Genomic DNA, 22,465 nt, shown 5'->3' with positions numbered 1-22,465 from the left:
CAGTCCTTTGAAACATTCGTGCTTTTCGTGATAAAAATGAATGTTTGTCATACACATGCAGCATGTGAGGCAGGTAGCATTGTCACATTTACCTTATGGTTTATGTTCAGGCAGAAAGAAGAGCAACGATTTTTACTGACACCATTTCTTTTCCCATTTTATCTCAAGTAGAGAGCGGCAGTCAGCAGTTCACTTAAAAGGAGCATCAACATTTTGTCAAATGCACCAGTTGAACGCAAAATGTGAGGGAATGATCAATATCCATTTCATCTCAGACAGCACAAAGAAAGTGGTGGAACGTGCTCAGCTTTCTCTGATAAACTGACAACCATAGATAATGTATAAGCCTGTCACTGTGCAGGTTTAAAGACTCTATATAGTTCTTTTATAAATAGGACCTTTTAAAATGGTGAAAAATATACACCCAGGTTTCAAAAATATGTTTAGATTTGAGCAAACAAGCTTCACAGTTAAGGCCACCACTTGCATAGCCTCAGTGAAGACTGAGTTGCGTCGTAATGCTTTCAGCAATGTTCTGAGCATGTACACAAACAAAAATCCATGCTGTTCTCTTATAGAGCTTGGAGAATGTATGTTTGGCAAAATACCTTTACTTTAAATGCTATGACCAAGAATGAAACCAAGATTAACAGAAATAAAATAACTCCTCAAACTTTTTATATTTTTGTCCTATTACAACCACAAACTTCACAGAATTTTATGCAGAAAACAAGGTAAAAGGCAATTCTGAGATGGATGCAGAATAATAAATTGACTGAATTTACATAGAGCCTTTCTGACCAGAGATCCACGTTCATTGAACTGCAACCACTAATGTGCAGATCAGGAGGCAACTTGGAGTTAAGTCCCTTTCCCAGGGGCATATCAACATGTGGCAGGAAGAAGCTTGAATCAAAGCCACAATCTTCCGATTTCAAAACAACTGCCGTATCCACTGAGCCACAGTCGCCCAAATGGTTTTCAAAACATCTAACAAACATCTGACACAGTTCTTTTAGTTCCGACTTCTAAACAGTTCCTGCTGTTCAAGATGCAATCAGTCCTGGAAGAAAACTTGCTAAAGGTTGCAAAAGACTTGGGGTGGAGCTTCACCTTTACCCTGAATCATTGACAACCCAAACATTAAACTGAATGAAGGTAGAGCCAGTGACTTATTTGACCTTAACAGCTCTACTAGTTACCCTGATGACCTTATTAATACAATTGTTCAGACTACAACTTTTAGCTCTGATGCATCCTACCCAAGTTTGAAGTTCAAAAGCCATTTGGATGAAATGCGATACGTCCAACTTGGGTGATATTTTGACATGTCGGCTCTGAACATCTAATTCAGTTTGTATTAGACTCAGGCAGCAATAACAATTAGATACCAGAGTTGTCTCATTTAAATCACATCACAATAACTTTGTCTTCACTGCAGCAGACAATCCAAGTTTCATACTGGTCACTATAATGTAAACCAACATTTCAAGCATCCACAAATAATTTTATTCAGGGACCAACACTATAAAGACAAGATCCCTTCATCAGAAGTGTAAATCCCAGAGATGTGACATCTCGTTAAGAGGGTTTCTTGAAAGATGAAGACTCAGGCAAGTGTGAGTGGCAGTAAACAGGATCTGATCTACGCCATCTGATACCAGATCAGCAGATACTGAATTTCAGCTCGATAGCTAAATCTCTATTGTATATTTCAAAGCTGAGCAGCCGGTATTGTGTCTGCACTCATTCATTGGAGCGTAATCCCATATTGAGGAGTAATCCACAGGCTGAGCAGTCAAAGAGAGCTCGCCCTCTTTACTCAGTCAAGCCTAACGGAGGTAGCTGAGGAGATTTTAAAGCCCTCACTGCCATGCCTGAAGGGTCAGTGTGAGGTGAAAATGAACTGGAGTCTTTATGTGCTCTAAAAAGATGATAACATTTGCACACATGTAAAACAAATTGCTAGATTTCAGAGGGGTTTCAGTGGGATGAAACCCCTCTGAAACCCCAATTTTGATTGGTTAGCATTTGTTGTGTGCTCAGCATAAAAACTGTGAGGCCACACTGCGCGACTGGTTGTGCAGTGCATCCAAACACACACACACACACACACACACACACGCTTCTTTTCAATGCATGCAGAGGAATGATTGACTTGTGCTGCATGAATCATTCATAATTCTGTCTAGGTGAAAGAAATTGGATTCTGTTGGGAGAAATTCCCCACATCAGCGCTCTCCTGTAATTTTCTTGCAGGGCTTGGGACAAGGAAAGCTAAATTGCAGTGGGAAACATTACCTTCGAAAGGTACATTGCTAGCCCTGACAGAGCTATTAGCACGGGGAGAGAGCCCAATGATACGATGTCCCCCAGGGAGCAGCTGAGAAGACGGGTGGTAATGATGACGGTCACCACCACTCCCCATCTATCTGCCCCTCTTCTCATCTGAGCTAGTGAAGGTAAAACACTAATCACACAACGCAAAAATTGAAACAGTCAAATGTTTTTTTAACTGACCGATGCTGAGGTACAGTACCTTACAAATGTATTCATACCGCTTTGAAATTTCTCACACATTACAAAGACAACCTGCAATATATACAAGTTTTAGATTTTATGTTACAGACTAAAAGGAAGTAGCACATAATTACTAAGTGAATGGGAAACGATATACTATGGTTTTCAAATTGTTTAGCAAAAATCAGCTTCGCCTGTGTAAATGCAGCAAAACGCGTTTCTCTTAAGAGTGATGAAAGTACTAGAGGATTTTATTTGTCAAGAAAGAAACACACTTAAATATATTAATTCCAGTATCTGTAATCTATAAAATATGAACACTTTTGCAAAATACTTTTACATAGCAAATGCAAGTGAGGTGAACAGTAAAGCCTGAATTGTAAATAGCACATTTTACATTAAATATACATGATGTGGTTCCTTCTTGTTTTTAGGCAGAACTTTTTGTTTTGCACCAGAGAACAAACAATTTACTAGGTTCCGTTTTGACTAGCTAATCTCAGAAAAAATCACTAAAAACAAATGCCAAGCCAATAGCAAAAAACAAAACAAAAAAAAAACTAATTAGTTTTTACAAACTGTCAACAGGAAACGAGCTGCGTCACTTTGCTCATCCTTTGCCCCTGAAGTCGTCTTGACTCACCTGGCAGCGACTGGCACACGTGCTACGTGCTCTGTCTGCCTTATCGCCATTACCCAGACACCAGCCGTAACAAACAACCTGTAATCCCCTTAGAGCTGTAAAAAACACTGGCTCCACAGACCCGTGGCACCATTAACAGAGTGAAACAAGAACTCTCACACAGCTGAATGCTTCACTTACTTCACTTGTGAACCACTTATCTTTTTAATTTGTTTATTTTTTTTATTTTTTCACCCATTTTTCCATCTTGTGGGATCTACATCTACACATCCCTGCACTTTGCACAATATTTTCTCTTAAATCGCTGTGACATCAGGCATAATGACACATTTCTCATAAGCAGTTTGTTTTAAGCTTGACGTGAATTTCATGCTTTTGAAACAGCATCTCTGCATAGCACCTTCAAATACTTCTGGGGCGGTGGGCTCAGACACAAAACGCAAGCAACGGCATTTGTTCTTGGGGGCATGAGTGTTCGAATAACGACCTTGAGCTTCTCCCACATGTCACCAGACTGGCACAGACTTTGATTAGGAGTAATTAATGCTTCCACATCTGGTGGGAACTCCCCTAGCCCTTCCTAAATTTCTCTCCAGATTTTCCTTCATGTGCGCCTCATGTCTAAATTTCTCTGCTTACAATCCAAAACCATTACAGAGCCTTGGCTGCATGTGTTTCGATTCTGAATTTTAAAGATATTTTTCATACCTTCTTCTAAGGATCCTGAGTCAGATTTCTGAGTCAGCTGTGTTGTTCTGAGAAAGTTTTATTGTCACCTTACTGGATCCTGAGCTTTTGATCTGCTTTCCGTGGTGAGTTGTGCTGCTTCCCCTGTTCAGAAGATGAAACGCCCGTTTTCTGGCAACCTGAGCAAAGCAATTTCCCTGGCAGTGATCCTTAACCGCTCTGGCCTCTCCAAGGAGTTGCACATCACTTGTTCGGAGAAAGAAAGGAGGCTGATGGAAATAACAGTTGGCCACAGAATGTTTGCCTCCACTTACCAGCTGACACGAAGTGCGCCAAACGCCAGATGCAAAATGTGCAGCACAGCTTACGCCTTTTTTTTCTTAAATGTAAGAAAATGTACATGCGATGGCCTTCTTCTGTCCTTCTGGGTTGTATAATTAGCAGCAGATGTAAACATAATAAAATACTGAGCTTGTAATGTGATGGCTAAAATACTGCCTTTTTTATTTTTTACACTTTTTGTTTAAAGACAGATCTATCCTTGGTGATAATATCTGTAACAATATCATGTAGATCATTTATTTAAGAGTAAAGAGATGCAAACATAAATCGGAACCAAGATATATTGTAATAAATGCCATATGCATTAAATGTAAGTATTTTTTTCAAGAGTTATTTCCATAATTTAATAAACTAGTTAAACTTTTGTTGTTGTTTGTTTACAAAATATCAATATAAACATTATATTGTGCCACAAATTAGTTTAATGTGGCAAAAAAACCATATTAGAGATCCATGTTATAGCTGTCCTTCAAAAACACCTAGACAACAAAATAGCTTTAAAAGTATTAATCTGTGTAAACAAATTCTAAAATTTCAGGTAGTTCAGTCAAAATGTATAAAAAAACAGACAAAATAATGATAAAAAAAATGGTCAAAAAAATTCTGACTGAAAAATCTAACCACTATTCTTGCAGAAATACAAGTCCATTTTCAGTGTTTCAGCAAAACTCAATGTTTAACGAAGTCTTTGGTAACAATATTCTAACATTGAAAGTTTAAAATCAGGTAAAAAGAAAAAATGTCCCTCCTCCACCTACAAACAGACCTGCATTTTTAATTTAGGGTTCAGTTGGACGGCATCTTTGAGGAGGGCAGTACTGACCTCTAAAAGTATGCTATTTTGGCCGTTATTTCAAAGCTGTGTTAATGGAACGTGTCTGTCAACATTTCCTCTTCCCCGCACACACACAGACTAATTTGAAGTCGGAGGAGTGGTTTCAGGACAATACAGTCGGCTCAGGTTACCCGAGGTAAACCACACATGATGATCGAATGTTTTGTTCCCGAACAATGAGCGACTCAGCTGTCAACACCAGTCCATTGACCACTGTCCACACAGGGATACACCCTCTCCTTGGCCCCATCAGTGGCTTGTGTTTGGCTCAGCAGAGCAGCTGACTCCCAGAGACAGGACCATGTCCAGCCATTATCACTCCCAGCATGGGATCACAGGCAGGCTGGCTTTTGGAAGGAACTTGATGCGTGTTGATCTGTTAAAAGCATCGACTTCCCCTCCACCCCCCTCTCGGAGATGGATTATTTTTCTGATAATCCTTACAGATCCTGCCACAAAAATGAAAGCTAAACTACACAAGTGCGTGTCTAATATTTTCAAATTAGAACATTGAGATTGTGTGGGTTCAGTAGTGTGGATTTAGTTATACAAACAAAGTGTTAGAAAAAGTACAAATGGAAGTAAGACTGCATCTTTGAATTCAGTCTAGTCTGGGTTTGACAATTTCTGTAAATCTGCAGATTGATTCTGGGCAGATAAATATTCATGAGAGATGCACACAGGTAAAAGGTTGTCAATACATGACCGCATGAATAAACATCATCTCCTGTCCCACTGCAATTACAGCCTTTAAGCAAGTAGTTGAAGTAATTGATGTCCCAAAATGCACTCAAAGCCATTGAACCAAACTGCAAATTGGGTTTTCACCTACATGATAAGCAAAGATGGCTCGACCACTGGGCATATTCCCCGTCCTCCCACTAATGGTCTGTTCTGTTTGGGCTCTCATCCATGATGGCTGGCCACATATGTGTGTGTGTGTGTGTGTGTGTGTGCGTGTGTGTGTGTGTGTGTGCGTGTGTAGGTGTGTGTGTGTGTGTGTGTGTGTGTGTGTGTGTGTGTGTGTGTGTGTGCAGTAACATTTAGGCAAGCAGCAGGAATCCAGTCAAGTTTAAATGTGTGGTAAAGTACGTATTTCTGTGGTATATTACTGGGAAAAAATTGAGGAAGTTTTAACCGTATTTTTAGAGTACCATTAACATAGAATCGGCTACAGCAATGCCAAATGTTACTGTATATTTCAAGTTTGTTTTTTGTTTTTTGTCTTTATGGGACAAATAGCGTTAGAAGTACTGTTTTTTTTAAAGATTTTTGATGACATTTTTCCAAAATTATTCAGCCTCCTCTCATTAGTCAGTGTCAAACCCCTAATTTGCAATCACAGCAATCGATATCTTTGCTAACAAGGTTTTTGCACGTCTCCGGTGGGATTTTGAACATCCCATCGACAATCAAGATCTCTGAGGTTAGAAGACTTCCTTACCATCAGTCTGGATGTCTCTCAAATATGTAATACAGGCTGTCTATGCAGCTTGAAAAGCAGAAATAACTGGGTTCAATTTTAATGCTGGCTTCCCAACCCTGTATCAAAGCTTTCTTGGACAAATAGACTAAAATCTACACTCCCTATAATCTACCAGTTAGTGGTTTGTATAAGAGCTTGTAAAAGTGCCCTCTTCGACTCAAGGCCTCCTTTTGAGCAATATGGCTGAAAATAACATGCCCAAAATGAATTGAATGTATCTCAAGAACTACAGAGTTTATTTTAATTGTTTTGGTATCAAAACAAAGGCAAGACCCTAGAGAACATGTTACAGCTCTAAAAACCACCCTGCCTGTTACTGGGGAAAGTGTATTAATATGATAAACAGCAGAAATTAAGAAAAAAATCAATTTCCGCCTAAAAAAAACCACTTCAATCTATGAATGCTCCTTTCAAAACATGCAGTGAAAGCCAAAAAAAGTAGTAACAACAGTACACAATCTGACCTTTTACTGTGCCAAGTTTCATGAAAAAAAAGTCAATCATATGAGTTTTAGAGAGGTGCTACTAGATAAAAATCTAGGCGGACCTTCCAAATGAGCCATTTTGGCACAATTTGTGCCATTTGAACTTTCTTAGTTTTTATTTCTGTAGGGTCTGTTTTAATCATTTATTCTTTTCATATAATAAATTATTATTTATCATAAATAAGTAATTACATCTAATAATTGTTTTTGGGGGTTCTTTTGAAAAATCCACATTGCATTCATTCATAAAAAGAGAAAAAAATAGACAATTTGTAATAGACTGAAAATGGAACAGATTAACTCACAATAACACTTCAAATAGAATTATACAACAATGAAAATGCAAATAGCAATGAAACCTAAGTTGTCAAAATGATATGATCAAAGGAAAAACTAATATATCTCATAATTACATTACAATAACTGCGCTCTGCGCTCTGTGCGTAAAACCTCCCAATTCCCCATTCATTTTTTCAAAACTACGCGGGGCAGTTTCTCGGGAACCCATTGGTCAATTTTGACGATTGACATGTCGTTCGAACCGTCAGAGCCAATAGAATCTGAGGGCGTTGACATTAATACGGAAACTAAAGTTATTCACCAATTACAGCGAAAAAAAGGCATGTGACGTAAATTGACCAATTTTGACCCATCGTAATACGAATCCACATAAAACACGGAAATGCCTCTGCGCCGAACCAAAAACCATGTGAGATGTACTCAGGGAAAAGGGATTATCGGACCAGGTGGAAATATTTACTCTAATATGGATTATGACCACGAAACGGCAAAGGTAGGACTGGAGTTTTGATTTTACCTTCGTGAAATGAGCTATTTCTGTTTTTCTTCTTTAGCTGCTGGTTCAGTGAGTTTTGCACGTAGCGTGGTGACTCTGGTATTGTTAAAAACCTCAGAGCTTCGGCTTTACTCTGATTAATAGTTTTTGTACATCGGGCCTCCTTGCTCTTTTACTATTGCGTTTTTTACCGGGTGTGCCTCGTTAGCCTCGTTAGCGTCTAATTGCGTTTCTTTTTATCAATCTGCTTAGTGTTCATTCTGGGTGTTGTTGAGGAAGAAAATATCGATCCTATCATTTAGAAGAGCTTTTTCCCTTTACGTGGATATGCAATATGCCTATATTGATAAATGTATAGCATGTGTTTTTAATTGATCTTGTTGCGGCAAGCGCCGAGGACCCAAATTTGGTTCCTCTAGCGACAGAGAGGTTAAGACAGAAAAGCATCACAAATAAAGTCAAGACGGGAAAAGCTTGTTCAGAGTAAGCCATCAAACTGCCAAAGGGTTTCCCAAGTAATCATTTATAGAGCTTGGAGGGGGGGGAGGGGGGTAAAGGATCATTTTGGTTATTCAAAAATCTTTTTTTCTTTGTTTCATGCAGCGTTTTTGGGATAAACTTCACCAAGCTCTAAAAAAAGAAAGTCCTTGTTTGCTCTGGGTGTTGAACACTTGTACAGCAGACTCAGCGTGTGGGTGGCTCGGGGCCCTCAGATGCACTGTGGTCTATAAAGAAGGCTGCTGAGGCTGATAAGACTCAAATCTGTTGAGTCCCCTGGAGCCTGCGCTGCCCCTCTACAAGCCTGACCTACAGTAAAAACAAAGAAGTCTGTGGCTTGCCCAAAAGTGTTTAGCACAGCATTTCTGAAATTCACTGAGAACTCTGACAATAAATCACAGCCATCAACCCCTTTGGATTGATTAGATTTAATGAAATGAGTTAGTTCAGAAGAGACGGGGATATTTGCTGTAGCAACAGCATTAATGTTTCAGAGAGAGAGGAAGTGACAATTCAATTTAGAAATCCAGTCTTTTCTCTATCACAGAATGAGAGCTAATACATCAATAGCACTGTGAATAATTAGAGGTTCTAGGCTATCTTTGGGAGGATCAAGACATTAGCAGCCCGAGGCGAAGGAAATGAGCTGAGTCAAAACCATTTATATTGCTCAAACAAATTGAAGGTGAAAGCATTCATCCACACTGTGGCTCTGCATTGTTCTGAAATTCACAGTCAAATGAATATGGTCCAGCATTCCCATTCAGAGTATTACAGAATTACTGGGATTTCACTTCGTATTAAAATAGAATAAGTAAACCGGGGAAATTTAAAACCAATCAAGCCTGTTGAATTATGCAGTAAGGTGTTCTCTGTGCTGGATATTAGAAGCAATTCTAAATGGGATAAAGAAACTCATAAAATGGAGAAAAAAAGTCAAATCGGAGTCATCTGAAATGGTAATCTGAAAGGGACAGTTCAGGATTCCTTAAAGTACAGCTGTACACAAAAATCTTCCAGTTTAGTTGAAGCTGGAGATCCAGTGTGCATCCTCAATGTTCCTACCTCTATCTTGTAAAATTGCTAAAAAGGCAAATATTTCTTTTCATATGAAAGCCCTACGATACAAATTTTCTAGTTGTCTTCCATTTACTCTTCTGTCAGCAGTGGCTTCCTACTATCAGCAAGGGAATGTGTGTGTGGATGGGTGAATGACTGAAGGGAGTGTATGTCGTGTTCAATGTAGTCTTCTGAACCAGATAGAGCACAAGTGCAGGTCATTTGCCATTTTTACGAGATTCACTAAAAATGGTTTTATCTTATTTTCTAACACTGTTAGGTGAAACCAAGTTAAAGACCCACATGAGAACAGCTTCACATAGTTTCACCTAATCTATCAGAGCGATGGCAACTTAGTGAGAGACAAATGAGGTACATAAATGCAGCAAGTCAAGACGCCATCATGCACACACACAAAGCTGAAGTGTAGATCATCCCACCAAGGAAGATTTCTCCCCTTGAGATTCCATTTCCAATTCCCAGATGCCACCCTGCTGGCTAAATACTGATTGAAGATTATTTAATCATCTCTACGAGAATGTCTCTGCATATCTTTGACTAGAAAGGACTAAAATAAAATTCCAGTCAGGGACTCTAATTATGGAAATCCCGTGAAGGAATATTGAACTAATCACTTGTCATTTAAATTTTCAAAAGAAATTACAAGCTAAAACTGCTTGAATCAACTAGCAGAGAACACAGCAACCATTTTGTGTCAAAGTATGTACATTCTACCAAACTGATGAGTATTTCATGAGACAAAAAAGGAAATAAATATGTAAGCTTTCCCAAAAATACAAATCCCCGTCACATCATTGTTAAAGGAGGTTGACACAATGAATGAGACAAAAACCCATTTCTTGTTTCTAAATCAGAAAATTGAATCGAACACACCCTAAAGTCAGAATCCAATAAACAAAGCACATAATTTATATACTGAGGGAGTAAAAGTCTTGATGCAATTACATAAAAGACGGCTTTTAAAAAAATATTCAAGGGTTAGAAAGTACATGAAAAATATTTAGGATTTTCATTGGAATTTGATGTTTTCCCTGTTTTTTTTTTTTTTTTGTTGTATTTTAGATGGTGTAAAGTTGATTTGCTTACTATTTTGCTGTATACTTTTTCATGTAAAATTTATTTTTATCCAGATAATTTTGCAAGATTGCATTGTCTGTAATGGCAGGTGAGCAATAAAAAACAATCAATGAAGAACCTTTCAAGATCTCCAGTCTCACCTCAACGGCAACATTTTAGAAGAGCCATGAAAAAGCAGGAGAACAAGATTCACTTTCTGTTTTCTTCACCGCAAGTCTGTGGTCATAAATAGCGAGCCGGTCCTCAGCGAGCCACCTGGGGAGTTAATATTGAGTTGTCTCTGGCGAATGTGCTCCATCTCTAAACCCGATCAATGTTTAATATTTGTGGCGGCTCAGGTGAGAAGAGGTGATGGGGGTCCACACAGATGGACAGAAAAATAACACACACACACACGGGCTATCACAACAAAGTTACTTAAACACACACACCTACTGTAGGACAATCATTTACACCTGCTTCCAACCAACCACCATGAAGCAATGAAAGTCACACTCTAAAGGGAGAGAAAAGTAATAGGATTGCTCAATTAGGTGCCAAATGGCTTTCTGGGGGCCACTATTTCATCTCCACTGCCACTGCAAGCAAAGTGAAAAGAGAAGCATGGGCTTCTGAAAGTGAGTGCAGACATAAGCTGCATATTGGAGACTCTTTATGGCCTTTATGGCTCAGATTTCATACTTTGTGCTGCGCTGAAGCTCTCAAGGCCTATCGTTAACATCACCTGGATTACATGCACATTTATGATGCCCTGAATCAACCAAAGCACTCACTGAAGGTATAAAAGTAAGATTATATATTCATGCAAGGCTGCACAATATGGCTTTATTTGTGTTAATGGAGGAAAAACAAGGGGAGCACTTATGGGAGGTGATTCAAAGAAAGTAACATCCAAACCAAGGACATGCGTTACTTCATGATTTTGCATTAATTCATTTGCTTTTAAAGAATAATACCCACTAGAAGCTAACACAGACACTTAGTCCAGAGATTTGACCTTGCTTTTTCTAATTACCATTACCAAGACTAAATTATTAGCTTCAGGAGCTAATCAACAATGATTTACGGGTGATTGCTGGTTCAGGTGGGTGTTCTTTTTTCTTCTAGATGAAATTACTCAACATTATGCCACACAGTTCAAAATCATCCAAATGCATCTCTACACATGCAGTTAAGATAGTTTGTAGCTACATTTCCTCTAACCATTGGGTAAAGTGTTACATTTCTACAAATTATTCAGGCTTGTAGTACAGAAAGCAACAGTTTGTTGTTTTTAGGACAGAACATGTCAGGCTTAGTGAAGCACAGAAACTGAAACCAGACACTGAAATGATCTGCTCACTTAACCCTGGTAAATTTCTACAAATAAAATGCATTTCACATTGTCAGCATAATGTACAAAGGTGAAAGCAGTGAATTTTTTTTATCCACATTTTTGTTACCTCAGCAACCAGAGATCAACAACATGCACAACATGTTTTTCCAGTGAATCTCTCAGCTTGAATTCTGTGACTCCAGGGTTTGGCATGTAGGGATTTTCATCCAACCAGTGTTTTATTTACCGAATTACTAATTCAGCACCGGCTTGTTATCCGGCCCCTCTATGTGGCCGGCTCCTCCTGGGAGGCACTGCTCTAATTGTGTTCGGCGGATCTGTGGTGTAGAATTGCTGAAATCCCTGACTCGGGCAAAATGAGAATATCAATAAAAACAGACCCTGGATGATCTTTGCTTGTGGCAAAACTGCACTGCACTGGATGCTGAGGTTTGTAATTACATTCCCCTGAATAATTGAAATCGCTGTCCTCGGGCTCTAAGTTCATCTAACTGAATGTTCAATATTGCAACATTTTATATATCACATATTTCACATTCTGTCTGTCTGGCAGTTCGTACTGGAGACATCTCAAGTGTCATACCCGCTAAGAGTGAAGCCCTTAAAAAACAAACAGATGACAATGCCAACCTGGTCAAATGTGTATTCTTTTCGACCCAAAAACCTCTGCAGTGTTGGCCACCACGTTTGCAACAGATTGGACCAGGCACGTGCAGAGGGGGGGACTGGGGGTGCTTGAGCACCTGCCCTTTTTGCTCCTTGCCCCCAAGTGCCCTTTTGGTCAATTTTTATTTTATTTATTTATTTATTTTTTGTATTATTATTTTCTAAGTCCTCTTCTGACACATAACATGTACTAAAATTATTATTTATTTATTTATATATTTTTGTACAACATAATAAGCCCTCCGGTCACCTTGTTACCTTTGACCTTTTGCCCGTGACGCATGACACAGTTGCTTCTCGTGCAGTGAGATAAGGCGGCTAACTGGAGCTCAACGTAGCGAACGTTCCAGATTACAGAACAGTTTTTGGTGAATTAAAAACATGTTTTTGGTGAATAAAGTGGAGTAGACTTGCTGCTTGTCAGATGACGGAAAACGTTGAAGTATCGTTTCTGCTTCAGCTCGGAGTCGCGGTTTAAGCAGAGAGGTAATGAAATACAATTGACACTGACAGGCCTCTGCGTCTGCCTTTCTCTGATGAACTACTGAGCGGGAGGAGACAGCCAGGTGAGGAGAAACTGTTCTTATCTATTGATTCAGTATTTTTATTATACAGACATTAGGCTGTTGTTGTTGTGATATTATCTAGCTGCTAGCTAACGACTTTGCTAGCAAAGCTAGATAACTTAAAAGCTTCTCCCCTGTATCGTTAATGATATCAGTCATTCTTACGTATTTATTATGCAATAAGGGCACATCGCCCGTCCAAAACCGATCATCTCCATAATGGATATATGTCAGATCTTCCAATTTCCTTTGCTTCATAATGTACATTTCATTTATTCTAGCGTTAGGTAAATGTATCTTGAAGGAGAAGAACACTTAAATAATAGTCCAACAAGGATATTCATTTAGAATTAAAAATAACTCACCATGAATTACCATGATAGATATAATGAATGTAGTAAGTGTCATTAATGAAGGGGAAAAAACTCAACCCAGACTTTAAGTTGGGTTGAGTTGAGCTGTATAATATTTTTGGAGCTCCCTACAAATGATTTACTCCTAATTGTTACTGGGGGAAAATGTCATTTATTGTAAGACAATTTAAAAATAAATTTAAGATTTGCAGAGTATGCAGTAAATTTTTTCTCCCCAATTATTTAATGGGGGAAAAAAAAACTAACCTCAGTTAAGTAAAATAAAATTGTACTCAAAACTTTTGGAATTGTAATGATTCCTTTTTTAAAAAACATATTGTTTTGTTTAAAAAAGTTTTTTAAATTAAATAACTAATTTTTGTCTTGTGAACATAAAAAGTTATTTGCCAAACATAAACTTTTATTTTCACACATCAGAAATCTTTTGTTGTGATTTTAGTCCCTGCTCAAGACGTCATGTGAGAAAAAAACTTAGAATAATAAGAAAAGATTTCTGACATGCACAAATAAGTTTGTTTTGCAAAAAAAATCACTTCATGAGACAAATGTGTGATTTAAATGTTTAAAAAAGTTGTTTTAAGCAAAACTCCGTAGGCTTTTCTCATGGTGACATGCATTAACAAGTCAATTTTTGCTTTTGTTTTTTTGTTTTTTTTATCTGCAGTTCCACCTTAAAGTTTGATGCAGCTCTGCTTTCCTGAATGGACCATCTTCATCTCCACTGCAGCAAATGGGCAGCTCTTTGTTTTATAGATTACAGTCCACTAAAAGGTTGCATTGTGCCCTTGTTTATATTTTAAATAGTGTAATTCTGTAAAGACAAAATATGTCTGGTGGTCCAGCTCTGATTTACATATCTTGCTAAATTGCGGGTTTGAATATCGCAATACTTTCCTATAACAAAATACACCTGCAGAAAGAAATTACTAATAAAATATCTTACATAGTTGCATGCTCTGTATAGAGATTTCCCTTAGCTTTGATTGTATATCTCACAATTTTGTAATTTATCATTGTTTATTAAACTCTGAAAGCTGAGAGGCTTTGTTAATATTCTATGCGGTTTGATGTGCCCTTTTTTTTGAGCACCTGCTCAAAAGTGGTCTCTGCACGGCCCTATTACTTATAGTCTACTTCACTCTTACTTATATTTTATTTTTGATTCCACAGTCATATTTTGTTTTTCATAGTGTCAGGACTCATGTTTCAGAAATGGAATTTACTGTATGAAAAACAATCGTAAATATTTTTATCTGAAAAATGTTATGTTTTGAATATGAGGTAAAACATTCATTCATCCACATACATCCAGTTTTCCCTGAATCCCCCCGTGGGGTGCCCCCACAGGGGGTAACGTTTCGGACGAAACGTTACTCCGAATTGTTCGCCAGTTGAACATCTCGGGAGCGAGCGGGTATACACCCCTGGACAGGTCGCCAGCGTGTCACAGGGGGGAACATATATAGACAGACAGGACAAACAACCATGCACACACATTCACACCTGAGAATTTAGATGGACCCCAATTAACCTGACAGTCATGTTTTTGGACTGTGGGAGGAAGCCGGAGAACCCGGAGAGAACCCACGCATGCACAGGGAGAACATGCTAACTCCATGCAGTGAGACCGGTGATGGGAGTTGAACCCACAACCTTCTGACTGCAAGGCAACAGCTCTACGAACTGTGCCACTGTGCAGCCCGCTGTAAACGACCAATTAATTCTTTTAAGTCTTACAATAATTACGTCATGAGGGAAGACGTGACGCAGCTCGGACCCTGTGACGTGTTTGACCCATTCCATTCTGTTCTATGTGACAACACCGCCCTCTGCTGGTCTTGTTTTGTTCCTCCTACTCATGGTAGCTGGCGACATTCTGTAAAGTCCTCTCCGCTGTTCTGATTTGCTTGATGACTTTTTATTGCCCCTTTTCCACCGGCTCTACTTCAACAAATCGGCTCGGCTCTATTTCGGAGTGACCGCGTTTCCACCGGCCCAACTGGGCTCTGCAGCAGGGTGCCGCCTCCTGGTATCGGAGGGTGTATCGCTATGTGCTGTGCTTCGAGGTCGCGTTGGCGGAATATTTCCCGTTTTGACCGGTTATTTTTTTTAAACGACAGAAACATTTAAAGCCATTTGACAGCTTATAATTAACACCCTCTTTACACACTTTACACAAAACGTTCATCGCAGAGCCAACTAAAATCAATCAATAAAAGAATCCTTTCTGAATATCATCTCATGGACGCTGAACTAAATGCGTCTTTCTGACCGGGAGCTGGCGGCGTGTTGAAGAGTTATGGACCGGACGCTTTGGAGCGTCTGGTTAGGAAGCCCGTTCAACAACTTTGGTAGAAACAGCGCGTTTAATTTCAGTCTCCATTACATACAGAATAGAGAAAACTAAAGAGAATGCAATGTCGAATCCATTTCTAAGCAGAGGAGCCGGCAGTTTATCTTGAGGAAATAAATGAAGGCGCACAAGTTGATTAGATCGTAACATGCGCAGTGCGCTGCGGCTGCACAACCAACGCGGACGCGGTTCTGCCGCTGCAAAGAATTAAACTTAACTCACCCAGTGGCTTTAATTAATGGAGATGAAGTGAGCCTCGCTCAGAAGCGTGGTAGATATAACATCTGTCTGTTTCGGGGGAGTGAAACCACGCAAAAATAATAATAATAATAAAAAATAAAAATAAAAAAATCCAAGCACGCCCGGGCCGCACAGGGTAAAAAAAATAAAGTTCAATGGATCGGTTTGGATCAGGCAGATCCAACTGCCGGATGAACCAGCGCAGATTTCTCTGCTGATACAACCAGGAGGAATTTGTAAATCTGTGCGATCAGACCACAGCAGGTGAAGTGTTGGTAATTTAAGTGGAGTTGTAATTTCATAAGTTATTGGGGCCATAGTCAGTTGTCACTACGGAGAAAAAGTTAGATGCATTTATCTGCTTTATGTGTGATGGGATCTGGTACACGATTCAACTGGGTGAATATTAACCAAAACCAGGCACGTGCAGAGGGGGCCTGGGGGGGTTTGAGCACCTGCCTTTTTTGCTCCTTGCCCCCAAGTGCCCTTTTGGGTCAATTTTTTTATTTTTATTTTTTATTTTTTTGGTATTATTGTTATTATTATTCATTGTATATGTCACATTTTTGTAATTTATCATTGTTTATTAAACTCTGAAAGCTGAGAGGCTTTGTTAATATTCTGTCCTAGAATGCGGTTAGATGTGCCCTTTTTTTGTTGTTGAGCACCTGCCCCCTTAGTGGTCTCTGCACGGCACTGGGTTTGACTATCTGATGCTGAAAATTCAATGGCGATCTGTGAGGTTGTAGTAGTCATCTGTGGAAGGAGGCAGTGGTTTGGTCACTCCGCACTCATAAATTGCTTAAGGGCTTTATAGGCATGCAGCAGCACAGGAGGTCATGTCAGTTCATTATCACCGAGCTCTCTGTTCCTCATGATGTCTGCTCCCTCTGCAAGGATTTATCTTCATGTGTAAATGTATATGTCACCATGCTTTTCCAATCCAGCAGAGCACGAAGGCACAGCAGTGTTTAAATCATTAGCTTACACACAAAGTGAAGAAATTACTCACAGGACTAGATTTTGCCCACAAACACAGCAAAAGCTTCACTGTTCTAAGAACTGGTTGCTAAATAAGTGCATCAGCGAAGTAATAAAACTGTTTCATTTTCTTGACTTATTTACCTATTGGGGCTTTGCTGGTCTTCACTAAATTGTGTCTTTTTTTGTTGCAGTGTTTACATATACATGTCAGTGCTGCGTTGGTACTAGTGTCTTAATACGTTTCTTGGTATGCATATCTGACTTTTCTTTTACTTTAAGCATACATTACAAAGAATTATAAAAGTATTCATACCCTTTGGACAGATGCACCTACTGGCAGATTTTTCTGTGGAACGTGAATACAAATTATTTGCAAGAATCCACTCATTTCTGAATTTCTGAGCATATTTAAAATATTTTTTAAAAAACATACAGCTTGGGAAGTTGATATGCCTGGACACGATGCAACTATTGGCTGGTGTTTGCAAAATCCAGGAGCAGCATTTATTTTCCTTGGAACTGATTGGCTGTACCCCAAAGAGAATGTGAAGAGAATTCAGTCTATGCCACACATTAAATAATTTATTTTCTATACATTATACAGTAACTGTAGCCTTTTTATTGCATTGAAAAATCTCTCAAAAATAAGATATTTCAATCCACACTCTGCAGACGTGTTATTACCCACAGAAATGTCTCCTTCCAGCGCCCTTCTTTGCCTGTTCATTCTAAACCAATTATGTTCACTGTATGAAGTGCTAATCTCCAAACCATATTATACAGAATAATGCTCTAATTCAATTGAAAGAAACAGTTCAGAGAAGACCTGAAGCTCACTTAATGACCTGACCGATGATTTAGAGTCTGAATGTGATTCTAAGCCAAAGATTTAATCACACTCAGCAATTCCAAGAGAACATCCATTCTGCATGCAGACCGAATATGTGACCTTGGTTAATATGCTAGCTTCCTCACACATGAGGCCTTTCTTTTCAATAACCCGAGGGATTGATTCCATTCTGTGACCCGGAGTTCAAAGGAAGGGATGATTGCTGTTTTAAATATGTCTCATTATGTTCAGAGCAATGTAATGTTCTCCTACCACCATAACTCTTCCTTCGCCTTCAAAGTGATTCATTGTTTTGTGAGTCCATCAGTCATTAAGCTAAGGAGAGGTGAATATCATCTTTCCACATGGCTCTGACCATCTGGTGTGGCGAAAATAACAACTGACTGGTCATCAGTTTACTTTAAGTGAAGTTAACATATAATGACATGACAATGAAACTGCCTGATATAAATGAATAATAAGTGTATTGCTTCATACAGCATTAACACAAACATTGAAAAAATAAATCTCATTTATTTTAGCATATCTGCTAACGTAATGTAACATTGATGCTATTGCCATTTATTATGAATTAATTTTGCAATGTTGATATATTGTTAATAAACAAATATACGTTTTCTATTAGTTTACACAATAAACATTTTGCAGATTATACCTTTTACCATTTTACTGTTCACAGAGGAGCACCATACTAGCTGAGGATGTGGTCTGCTGACATGATGCACATAGCTTGCCAATCATAGTTTAAGGAGCGTGCTGGCAGCTCTTTAGTTCCAACAATATTACCATTTTTTTCTTGTAAATATGGGATAAGTGCAGCAAGATTCTTTTTGAAAGTTTGACAGCAGTGTGCAAAAACAGATGGGGGAGAGGAAAGTCATACTTTTACAATATTATGTAGCAAAAAAATCCTTTCTACCATTTCCTTAAAATTATCTTAATGTTTTGGGACCACCTGCAATAAGCTTGGAAGTGTTTCTGGGGAGAGGGATGTCTTTACTTCTCCACTGGAGCCATTATCTCTCATCTAACTGGAAGGATGGACGAATAGATGGATTTTATCTTCTGATTTTGGCTACATTCCCACAGCAGGTCTTGATGCTCAATTCAAATTTTTTAATGAAATCTGATTATTTTATTTTTTTCGTTGTCGTTCATACTACTAATTGAACCCGACTGCAATGAGACTTCCATGTGAACGGTTTACGTCTCAAGGTGACCTGCTTGCACAGAAGAACTTAATGTCATACAGTAGCAGAAGTATGGACTTCTGTAAACTTATCTGCAGTTGTTCTTGCTGTCTGCAAAGCAAATTATCTATTGGAGACAACAAAGTTTATTTGATCTGATCTGAACAGTTTATGGATTAATTAATATGGTTTTTTCAGTATTGCCACAAACAATCCTGGCTTCTTTGGTACAACAATATGAAGGAAGTTGATAATAAAAAAGCACAACCAATTAACTGCAGCTTCTGTAGAGAAGTGAGTCTGGACATGTAGTCAGAGCCATAAGTGGTTGGATTGTGATGAGATGCATTTCAGTGACATAATTATTTCATAATTTCAGTCATAACTTTCAGTCATTGTTTACATCCTGATTTAATTCATCTGGCTTCTTCAGGTGCAGAATTATGACCTAAAGTCATAATTATGCATAATTTCAGCTTTTATGTCATTACATCAATGACATAAAAGCTGGATAAAATGCGACATGGCTGATCAGACTGCAGACACTTTGAAAAAAAAAAATCATTACCACAATTAGTGCCACATATGGAAGTGGCACAGATCATAGTTTTGGGGGTGAAAATATTGGAATAGACCTTTTCACACAGATATAGGTCACATAAGGGCAAAAAAATATATATTTGGATCGCATTTGCCTGCTGTGTAAACATAGCCTTTGCAGTTTCTCCAATGCTTTACAGTTAGGTAAATACTTTTTTCTTCAGTGTTGGGCTTTGGTCCAATAGAAACAGAAACTATGAACAACTGCACAGAGTGCTGCAGTGAAGTAATTACAGGCAGTGGCATAGAACAGCTTTAGAGTCCCATCAGGTGGTGCATCTCTCTAGAGCTTTCCAGCTGTGTTTTCTTTACATGTTTACTATACCTATATACTAGCTCTGCAGAATAATATCTGACAGCTAGAGGATAACACAAATATATATTATGATCCCATCTGTATCCTCTCAAAAGCAGCAACAACATGTGGATTCTCATTTGCTACTTGCTTACGGAAGTACTTCATTTTAGTGTCAGGCTGGGGAGCACTCAACACACAATTTAGGTAAGTTTGGACAGAAAACCAAAACTTACATGTTCTATAACACATCACAGGTTGTAAATAAGGTGCTTAAATTGCTGTTCGCCTAAGGTGACAAAAGAGTAACAGTCTCATGGATCAAGCTGTTCTGCTTTTCAGTTCATGCACCAACTTTTACTTCAGCGATCAGCGGTGGTCTGGTCGGGCGCCAGTGTTGGCCAGAAATCCCCTCAGATAAAAGAGAGCAAAAAAAAAAGACACAGACTTGAATAAGGATTACCTTCTTCAGGCGACCTTCCACAGAAAAGAGAGACAAAAACCAGAAGAAGGGAGGGAAAACAGACTCTGAACGGCTAAAACACATAATCCCACCCCCCTCTCTCTGGAGTATCAGCTTATGCATATGGATGCTGAGGCCATACACTGTATAGACAGTCCTACCTGTTATCTCCACTCAAAGATATTGCAGGATTGGATTCTGCCAGATTCAATTAGAGGCGGATTTGAGTCGTTGCACTCCCAACATTCCAGCGAGAATGCTACAGTCCTCTTGGTGTGGTTTTCATCAAGGAGGCCATTTTATGACACTAGCAAATGCAAGAAGACACAAACGCACAGACAAATTATATACCATACACATTCCTTACTGAATACAAAGTACTTAAAAAGGCTCTGCATAGTGTTATTTACAAATTTAGGGATTTGAATAAAACATGCACAACAACGCCAGTAAGCTCACACAACCACAAAGACACTGAGGTGGTATCAGCTCTGTTTTACAAGAGATGTGCATGTTTCAGACTGCAGGAGACCGAGTGTAAGCAGGCTGTTAAACCTCGCAGAGAGGGGTTTTAGAATCCACGCTGAGGCATTGTCTTCATTATCGGAGCCCAGCACTCCTGGTCGACAACTCTTAGCTCAATAAATATGGATATGAGAGGAGGTTTATCGACAAATGTTGCTGAATAAATCCAAGGCTGAAGGAAATTGACTGAAACATTGCTGGTCCAAATAGAAGTGAGGCCCTATTGTGAAATGCATGATGAAACTATTTGTTTTGTCAAAGCAGGGCTGTAGCCCAATTACCCATTGCTATGTTGATGACCTGGTTTTGACTTTGTCCTGCTCCCATAAGAAAGGTACAAGCATCTCTCAGGGAAACAAAAGCCATCACTTACAATGTTGCGGTAACAGCAAGGAGTGTCAAAACAAATTTGGAAGACTCTGTGCTATAATTTACACTTGTTTGCAAGTCCTGTTAATGAATAGGGACTGCTAACATGATTGTGGATGCTATGAGTACAGCAGGTGGGTAAGTGGAAGTGAAAGAATCAGGATTTAATTTGGCAGATTTTTATTCTGCAGAGCAAGTGTCCTCATTTCACCTAACAGGAAGGAATAGCTAAATAATGGGCGTCCAAAGCTTTTGAAGTGAGTGTTTAAGCTGTCTTGTTTTGAGAACTAAACTGAAATGTTTGCATGGCTTAATTTGTTTGTCCATTAGAGAGTCAGTCGGCACCAAAAGGTTTAATTCCACTTATAAAGGTGAGCTAAAGACAGAGAAATGCATCTAGGTCATATGTTGTACCTAAACCTTATAACTCCCACTTAGCAGTAACAGGTGCCATAAAGCATTTGTTACAAATCCTTCTCCTGATGTGAGAATGTCGATTTCTTTTATCAGACACTTGAAATTTGACTTGGCGTGAAAGTCAACTTCACTTGAACTTTCCCTAAAAGACTTGTGACGTTATTATGATTCGCTCCTTAAACACTCGAGACCCAAGTTGGGGCCAAAGACTTCAGACTCAACTTAGATTTCCTCCTTTATGATTTAAGACTTGACTTGAACTTTACTTCACTTGTGAACTTGTGAACCGTTATAGTACATGCAGAAACTGCCCATTGATATCGAACAGATTATGGTACTTTTGTGCACTATACCCAAGTGATAAAAAAAAACAGTAGCATCTTAAGATTAAAGTCCACTTCATCCTCCGTTATCTCACTTAAACAGATCAAACAGATTTCAAAAATGTCAATTTTATCTGGATATCAATCTACTTTATGTCTTTTGTACAACAAGCTATAACTTTGACCTGAAATCACACTCCACCATGGGCAGCAATCCCCATTCTACAGCTTAATCTCTGCTACAGCTTCAGCTTGACCACCACTTGTTGTCCACTGATCTCATAAAATCCCTCTGCTTCAATGGCAACTCATTCCTGGCAGCGTGTTATTCTTCCATCAATCCAGACAGTGGAACTGCTTGCCTCCTGTTTGCCTCAAGCTTCCAATTGGTCTTTCATTAAGGCTTCTGTCAGTTGTATGGCCCATCTTTTCTCTCAAGCCTTCTCAGGCTCCGAGGGCACCACC

This window comes from Poecilia reticulata, chromosome 22 (assembly GCF_904066995.2).
Source record: "Poecilia reticulata chromosome 22, P_reticulata-male-v2, whole genome shotgun sequence".
Taxonomy (NCBI): domain Eukaryota; kingdom Metazoa; phylum Chordata; class Actinopteri; order Cyprinodontiformes; family Poeciliidae; genus Poecilia; species Poecilia reticulata.
Note: the sequence above shows the minus strand (reverse complement) of the source record.